The 6315-nt window shown below is 40.4% G+C and overlaps 1 long non-coding RNA gene across 1 annotated transcript; it reads right to left on the minus strand.

The window, feature by feature from the left end:
• Window positions 1-2156: 2156 nt before the first annotated feature.
• Window positions 2157-2700, minus strand: LOC306818762. Its single transcript, XR_013778363.1, has 3 exons — window positions 2623-2700; window positions 2416-2535; window positions 2157-2381 (listed from the first exon to the last, which is right to left on the minus strand). It is a non-coding gene; the product is annotated as an uncharacterized lncRNA (long non-coding RNA).
• Window positions 2701-6315: the final 3615 nt, after the last annotated feature.

Here is a 6315-nt window from a genome sequence, read left to right on the forward strand (position 1 = left end):
CTACCATTTGCTGTTGGACAGAAACATTAAGTAAGTATATATTTTTTTATACTTACACTGTGCTTCTTTCTTTTACAGGTCTGTGTGCTGATTTGAGAAGCTTTCATCCTACTGCAAAGCCATTTTCTGAAAGTGTTCAAAGCACAAACATCAATAAAACAAATCAAAACTCTTGTCATGATTTCTTACTGTGTGACACTTTCATTCAAGGGCACTAGCTATCACTTAAGATGTATGTCAGATTTCTGTAAAGGGCCTTGGCATGTTGACTTCCTTGTAATAAAATGACAGCTCATTTATCAGTTGAGGACTTTAAGAAATTACTGCACAGTTGAATGAAAACTTTTCAATCAGCCCATGTTAGATCAGAGAAATTTTCCAAAGCAACACACTGACCTGTAAAAGAAAGAAGCAGTGGTTAGCGTGAGCACACTTCAGACTGAACATTTGAAACAAAGGTTTAATGCTTTTAGGGAGGCAGAAATAAAACCTGTTCTATACTGATTAAACAGTCAACATAAACTTACTGTACCTTTCTTTGTCTAGACATCACACCATGAAGGCTGTCTGATCAATGAAGAGTGAAACATCCACCGTGGCTGTTACTTTCATCTCTGCTGAAGAACAAAATGATACCTTTATTTACATTTTAACCTTTTTAAAATAAATCTACATGTTGACCTACAGGCATCAATGAGTAGAGTCAGAGAGCATGTTTACATCTTTCATGTCACCATGACTTTATTCTAATTAACACTTCCAATCAAAGACAATCTAACAGAGAAATCAGCTCAACTTCAACACAGTCAGCATTAAAGTTACATTCCCTGGTCTCATAAATCCACTACATCCTGTAATTGTAACATGGCTGTTTCAAAAGGCGCCTTTAAATCAAATTGACCTCACTTAATCTGACTGATTCAGTGAACCTATGTTTGTTCTCTCATCCTACCATTAAACACTCATGTATATAAACACCCTGTGCTTTTAGAAGGAAAGAGGACTCTGCCAAGGGACAAAAGGCAGGGAAATGATTTTATTACTGAGCACAAGCTTGATTTGATGTTTTTATCTGACACTTGGTTAGATCAAAATAACAGTGCAGCTGACCAAGAACATGGACCACATCAGTCCGGTTCTGAGGTCTTCACACTGTCTGTCAGAGAACAGGTTTTATGGTTCAGGGCCAGAATACATGAGTGACCTCCTCATTAACTGCTGTCAGAACCAAACATGGGGAAGCACTCTGCACTGTAACTTTTAATATTCTTAGTTCATTTACATTTACTTGAACATGTTTTAATTTGGATGATACTTCTGATGTCTTGTGTGAAACACTTTAAATTGCCTTGCTGTTAATGTGCGACATAAATAAACTTGCTTTGCCTTTAAACTTTACTTGAATCTGTGTGTATATATGATCAGCTCATTCACATAGATTTAACAAAGGGGGGGGGAGCATGCTTTTCATCTAACTAATTAATCATTGTTTTTTTCTCATTAAAGACAACACATTTACTATGAAACGCATCATAAACAATCCCCGGATTTCATGACTCGTGGTTAAATGGCGCCCTCTAGTGGTCACTGTTAATCTCATCTTAAAACGCCAAGCTGCTTTAAAAACTGGGCTCAAGTCCACAACTACACAAACTCTTCACAGTCTGTATCATGTTCATAAAATGTTCTTATCTTAAAGCTTCAGCGGAGACTCCATCATCACTTCAACGATCCTTCTTCTCAACGCGTCGTCCAGTCAGGCCGCAGATCTGCAACACAACAAACAGTCTGAACACCTTTCGTCTATCAAACGCTACAAAAACGTGTTTACAGCTAAATGTTTACCAGGATAAATCAAAGACAAACTGATGCACTCACCTCAACAATCCTCCACAGTCCGCTCAGAGTCCACACACCTGCAGATTCCTGTGCACACACCTGTATCACATCACAATCACACACACGACAGTCTCCAAACACGCACACTTCTTCGTTCTGTCACGCTCGTGTGTTTAACACTTTCACTCAACAACACCGTGTTCGCTTCTTCTTCTCACATCGTTCAAACTCAAAGTGCAAACTGTTTACCGTTAGTCTCCGCACACGTGTTAGGAAACATTAACATGGCTGTTTTCACGCGTCGCCCCCCCTTGTTTTTCAGAAAACGCACAAATTGGTGCATAAAAACATATCAGAATGCAGAAAAATGAATGTTAGGTGTCCAACCTCTTCTGGGGGAGATCCCAAGATCCTCCACTTAACTTGTTTGGGAAAAATATTCAGCTGCCCCCCTGAATGTCACCGGGTGCATATAAGGTCAAACCATCCTTCCACAGTTCTCATGTGCAGCTTGGCTGGAGGTACACACCAGGATCCTGTCGCTGTCTATGATGGTGTTGAGGCGATTGTCAGCACGAGTCGTTTCCAGAGTACCTGGGGTCCACGTTGGCCGTGGCGTCGCCGATGATGAGGATGCGGTTCTTCCTCAGGACGGCTCTGGCCCATGCTGAAGTTGGAGCCAGACTTCAGCTGCGCCTGCAGGAGGACAGAGACATATTCGCTGATTTTCTGTTTGTCTTTTTAATCCCTACAGATGAACGAGCGTGTATTGGTGTCACTGACCTCCTGCAGAGCGTTCCACACTTCTTCATCTGTACGGTAGTTAAAAAGGGTCATGGAGCCCGTGAACAGCACAGGGTCCTGCAACATGAAGAGGAAGATACAGTCACTGAAGCCAACAAAACAATCCATCAGTCAAACACAGCTCAGAGCTAACAACCATAAGAGCTTTCAATCTTCCAAGTCAGCCATTTCAAGCAAATGTTATGCCATTCACGATCTAAGTCAAGGGATCTTAACACTGATGTAAAGGTTAAACAGACACCAATCAACTTACAACATAACTAGACAAGTGAAGCCAACAGATTGAGGCTGCGACACAAATACAAGCTTTACAGATTTACTGACTTTTCTAAAATCAAACTTCCAGTCTAATGATCACTCCAAGCAAGACAATCACAGCCTCTCACACTGACTGACACCCGAGACAACTGACATAAATAAAACAACAGCTGGCTCTCACATGAAGAAGGTAACGTTACTGACTATGAGACTGACTGTGACTCGGCCATGCTCTTCACTTTCTGCAGCACAAACCAGCGGCTGTCAGACGATTTCTCAAAACATTCAATTTCACTAAGTTTATTTAATAAACTGTGTTTGTAAAAGCCCTGATAAAGGCCCATTTGAGTCCAGAATATCAGCTGTACACTGACAAGTGAGGAAGCGCAGTTGCTCCCCCTGCTGGTGTCTCCTGATAACTACATCAACATGTTAGAATAACGTTCACTTAAACCACTTTTTTTTTTTTTTTTTTTTAAACGACAACTCAACACTAAACGACTGTAAATATGACAACAGATTATAATATCGACAGTCATTTCTAACCATCACATGTTTATCTAACGGAGTGTTTCTTTTCAAGCCAGCGCAGTCAACACTGTGATGAGTGGAAATAAAATATCACCTCTGGATATACTTGTTGTGTCACTTTTTTAGTTGTTATTAAACACCATCAATTCTATTTATCAACGTGACGGCTCTCATTGGCTGGTTAAAGGGCTTCATTTAAGTGCTGGCTCTCAGTTAATTGGCTCATTCTGACATGTAGACAAACTTATTTATAAGCATTATTTATATTGAACGCAGTCCGTGTTTCTGTGTGTTTGAGTCAACGTGTGGACATTTCATTACTCACGGTGTTTCTCTCGGTTGTCATCCCCAAGTTTCCGGTCCGTCGTGTTTTCTTTTTACAGCAGTTTCAGCAGTCTGCTTCCGCTCTCATTGTTGATCTTACAACATGAAACGCAACACAAGCGTTTAAAGTCCTGTATTAGCCTGTGTACTTTCTGTTGCATTTGCGTCGATGGCTGGTCTTAAGACACCCGTGCACTCCGACCATGCTATCGGCCTACAATCAACTCCTGGTACACCTGAGGAGCTCACCTGTGCGTCGTCAGCGCTACCGGAAGTGACGCGCTGTTGCGTCCACAGGGCTGAAAACAACATAGACCAACATAATTAATAAATAATTGGAAAATAATACATACACATACGCTACAAATGGAAACAAATAATTGCGTTAAAATGTTTGCTCCTTGTATGTAGGATACTTATTAGAAATAAACGATGATTATGTCGGAAAACAAGGAAATTACGTTAAATAATAATTCCTTTCTGGACTCTAACATACAAATGTATCCTCGCAAAATATATAGCTTTTGTAAGGAAATTTCAGGTTTCGATTTGGCGCCATCTCGTGGACAAAGCATAATATGCATATACCATGATCTACAGTTTAATCTATGGGACAAAGAGGTACATACTTACCTACGAACATACTATGTATACTTGGCCTTTTAACGTGTATTTTGTATGATTTCATGTGGAATGAACATATGAGTACCTTCAAAGCTGCAAATCTGATCGCTTCAATTGAATACCTTGATAAAACTGATTTTTTTTTTCATTGACATCATTTCATAGGATCTCATGTTACTTAAAAAAATAAAATAAAAAGATAAAATTATTTGTGTCAATTTCTTCTGTCTTTATTTTTATTAAAGAATTTCATCCATATCAGACGCTTAGTGAAATGACCACATACACCAGTAATGTTTAACATAATTTATATTTATTTTCTTTTGAACAAAATGTTAATAAATGTATTTGTTTTACGTCCAAAAAAGATCATGACTCCTGGGACGCAGTTTATAAATAATTTCATCCAAGTCTTTTGTAGAAAAAAAATCAAGTAAATTAGCAAACTAAAGCATCTCTAGTATGACAATATGACAACTTTATCATAATTTTTTCTCTATATTTGAACCCTTTTCTCAATTCAAGCTTCATTTTTTTGTATATTTTTCTCAAGACCTCTTCATCTCATCTTTTAAACATCCAACTTAGTCCTACTCATCAACTCACACCACTGCTTTAGACAACAGAAAATGCGGCAAAAATCTCAAAAAACAGACAAAAAACCAAGGAGGCGAACAGAAAACACAGTGAGATTCCAACAGTGGGGGATAGGCACGGGAAGAAAGGGAAGGGGAAGGTGTGGGTGGTGGACGGCCATTTTTGGATTCCACATCCTAAGGACATATTTACAAAAGAAAGGACGAGGGGGGGATTGGTGGTGGTGCTGACGATGGTCGTGGAGGGAAGGCAGGGAGTTAGTTTGTGGTGGGGTTTCTTCTGCATAGATCCACAGGACTCAAATCGTGAACAGCTAGAGATCCAAAGGGGACGGAGCACAAAGAGTGAGCCTGTTACATCCGCTGCTGTCTTCAAGGGAATGTAGTTTTCGTCATCACAGTTTGCCAAGGAAAAGAAAGTAACGAAACGACACGTCACACGAGAATATCGAGCAAAAAAAGGGATCAGGGTGTAAACTGGGTGGAGAGATTGTGGGCTTGTATGTGACAACCCACTCCTATGATGATTGTGTGAAGAGCGAACCGACGGCCTTTAGATGATGTGGAGCGAGGTGAGGGTAGGGGGAGGTGGGAGTGCACGTTTTCACAGCTAAGAACAATTTGGAGTTAAAACCCCAATCTGTCTCAAACTGATTATTTACCCAGATTTGAAACAAAAAAAGTTGCTGCAATAACATCTATCTATATCAACTGTTGCTCGTGGTATCTCTCTTTTGTGTCCAATCTCTGTGTCATCCTAATCCCACGTGTGAACGTTCCTCATCTGAATGTGGTCACACCTACACGTTCCTCGTCACTTAAATGGCAGCAGCTATGCAGGGGGTAAAAACAGAAGAAAAAAAAAATCTGATGGATCAGCCCTTGGAAACTCCTCACACTCCTCATATGCTGATGCTAACACAGCCCTTTGCTAGCCTGTGAAAGATAGCAGTTGATCAGCTCGTCTAAGGGTATTTAAGAGTCGACAGATTGATTGATTGATTGGTCTGCTGGTCACTCGCTCCACTTCCAGGTAGCAGAAAGAGCCAGTGAAGATGCCACAAAGTAGGACACTAATGCTGGCTGCTTTTTCTATATTGCTCCATTGCCAGAATCCGCCTCACTGGGTGTACACAGCAGAGAGGCACTCAAAGATCTGGGACCTCATTTATCAAACCAAGTGTTCCCACAAGTAGGAGATCTTGATTAAAAAAAAAGAAGATAAAGTAGCCATCAATCAGCCCGTGCAGCTGCTAGCTAGGTCATATATGGTCCACCACATTGAGCTCAAAGTCCTATAGTCGCCTTCATTCAGAGCAAAAGTAGAAAAGCAGGAAGA

This window comes from Symphodus melops, assembly GCF_947650265.1.
Source record: "Symphodus melops genome assembly, chromosome: 23".
Classification (NCBI taxonomy): domain Eukaryota; kingdom Metazoa; phylum Chordata; class Actinopteri; order Labriformes; family Labridae; genus Symphodus; species Symphodus melops.